Source organism: Molossus molossus, unplaced genomic scaffold (genome assembly GCF_014108415.1).
Source record: "Molossus molossus isolate mMolMol1 unplaced genomic scaffold, mMolMol1.p scaffold_m16_p_2, whole genome shotgun sequence".
Taxonomy (NCBI): Eukaryota; Metazoa; Chordata; class Mammalia; order Chiroptera; family Molossidae; genus Molossus; species Molossus molossus.
Window position 1 is genome coordinate 85,574,250 of NW_023425355.1, and position 2,814 is coordinate 85,577,063.

Consider the following 2,814-nt stretch of genomic DNA (forward strand, 5'->3'; position numbering starts at 1 on the left):
CCTAGAGCAAGAGAAACAGAGAAAAAATAAACAAATGGGACTATATCAAACTAAAAAGCTTCTGCACAGCAAAAGAAATGAGGATAAAAATGAAGAGGGACCCCAATGTTTAGGAGAACATATTTGCCAATGATACATCTCATAAGGGGTTAATTTCCATACTATATAAAGTACTCATACAACTAAAAAAAGGAAGACAAATTATCCAATTAAAAAATGGGTAGAGGACCTTAACAGGCACTTCTCTAAACAGGACATACAAATGGTCAAAGGACATGAAAAAATGCTCAAAGTCACTAATAATCAGAAAGATGCAAATTAGAATGACAATAAGGCACCAATTCACATCTGTCAGAATGGCTACCATCAACAAATAAACAATATAACAAGTGCTGGTGAGGACCTGAAGAAAAAGAAACCCTAGTATACTGCTGGTGGGAATGCAGACTGGTGCAGCAACTATGGAAAAGAGTATGGAGTCTCCTCAAAACATTGAAAATGGAACTACAGTTTGACTCAGTGATCCCACTCCTACAAATATATCCTAAGTATCCCAAAACACTAATAAGAAAGAATATAAGCACCATTATGTTCATAGCAGTGCTATTCACAATAGCTAAGATCTGAAAACAGCACAAGTGCCCATCCGTAGATGAGTGGATAAAAATGCAGTGGTACAAATAAACACATGGGAATACATCAAACATAAAAGTTTCTGTACAGCAAAAGAAACAACCATCAAAACAAAAAGGGATCCCGCTATATGGGAGATCATAATCGCCAATGATGCATCTGATAAGGGGTTAATTTCTAATATATATAAAGTGCTCATTCAACTCAACAAAAGGAAAACAAAAAACCCAATTAAAAAATGGGAAGAGGAACTAAATAGGCAACTCTCCAAAAAGGACATACAAATGGCCAAGAGACATATGAAGAAACGCTCAACATCACTGATCATCAGAGAGATTCAAATTAAAACAACTGTGAGGAATCACCTCACACCTGTCAGAATGGCCGCCATCAACAAATCATCAAACAAGTGTTGGCGAGGGGGTGGCGAAAAGGGGACTCTAGGACACTGCTGGTGGGAATGCAGGCTGGTGCAGCCACTGTGGAAAACACTATGGTGTTACCTCAAAAATTAAAAATTGAACTGCCATTGGACCCAGTGTTCCCACTTTTTGGAATATACCCTAAGAAACCTCAAACACCAATCAGAAAGAATATATGTACCCCTATGTTCACAGCAGCACTATTTACAATATCTAAGATCTGGAAACAACCCAAATGTCCATCAGTAGATGCGTGGTTTAAAAAGCAGTGGTACACTATGGAAAACAGGTGTTACCTCAAAAAATTAAAAATTGAACTTCCATTTGACCCAGTGATCTCACTTCTAGGAATATGCCCTAAGAAGCCTGAAACACCAATCAGAAAGAATATATGTACCCCCATGTTTGTAGCAGCACTATTTACAATAGCTAAGATCTGAAAACAGCCCAAGTGTCCATCAGTAGACGAATGGATAAAAAAGCTGTGATACATATACACAATGGAGTACTATGCAGCTGTAAGAAACAAAGATCTCTTATCCTTTGAGACTACATGGAGGGACCTGGAAAGTATCATCCTAAGTGAAACAAGCCAAACAGAGAAAGACAAGTATCATATGATCTCACTTATTTGTGGAATATAATAAACATAACAGTCTGAGGAATGGGGTAGTCCCAGAGACGTGGAAGTGGGGTACAGACTGACAATCCTCAGAAGAGGGAGTGGTGGGGGAGAGAAAAACCACAGAACATATATGCATGTATACTTGAACAATGGACATGGACAACAAAGCTGGGGACAGGGCAGGGAGGGAGGGGGAGGGGGAAATCAGTAGGTAGGAAAAGGAAAACCATCTGTAACAAAAATTAATTAATAAAAAAAATAAAAAGCAGTGGTACATGTACACAATGGAATACTATGCAGCTGTAAGAAAGAAAGATCTCTTATCCTTTGAGATGGCATGGAAGGACTTGGAGAGTATTATGCTTAGCGAAACAAGCCAAGCAGAGAAAGACAAATATCACATGATCTCACTTATTTGTGGAATATAATGAACTAAACAAACTGCTGAACAAAATTAACCCAGAGACATAGAGGTGGGGTACAGACTGACAAGCCTCAGAGGAGGGAGTGTTGGGGGAGGAAGAGATAAACCATAGAACTTACATGCATGTATGCATGAACAATTAACATAGACAACAAAGCTGGGATGGGGCGGGGGGAAAGGGAGGAAGGTGTCAATGGCGGGGGAATGAGAAACATCTGTAACAAAAACAAATTAATAAATAAAAAATAAATAATTTTTTTAAAAAAGCAGTGGTACATATACACAATGGAATACTATGCAGCTGTAAAAAAAGAAGAATATATTACCATTTGAGACAACATGGAGAGACCTGTAGATTATGATGCTACGTGAAATAAGCCAGTCAGAGAAAGACAAGTATCACATGATTTCACTTATATGTGGAATCTAATGAATGAAATAAACTGTTGAATAAAATATTAACAGAGACATGGAAAGAGGGAACAGCTTGAGGAATCTTAGAGGAAAGGGGTGTAGGGGAGTGGGAAGAGATAATCCAAAGAATTTATGTGCATATATGCATTACCCATTGTCACAGACAATAGGATGGTAAAGTCCTGGGACAGGGCAGGAACCAGGAGGAGTATACACATTCTTGGAAAATTCACCAAGACAGACCACGCTTGGTCCATAAAACACACTTTACATTTGAAAGAATAAAAATCATACAA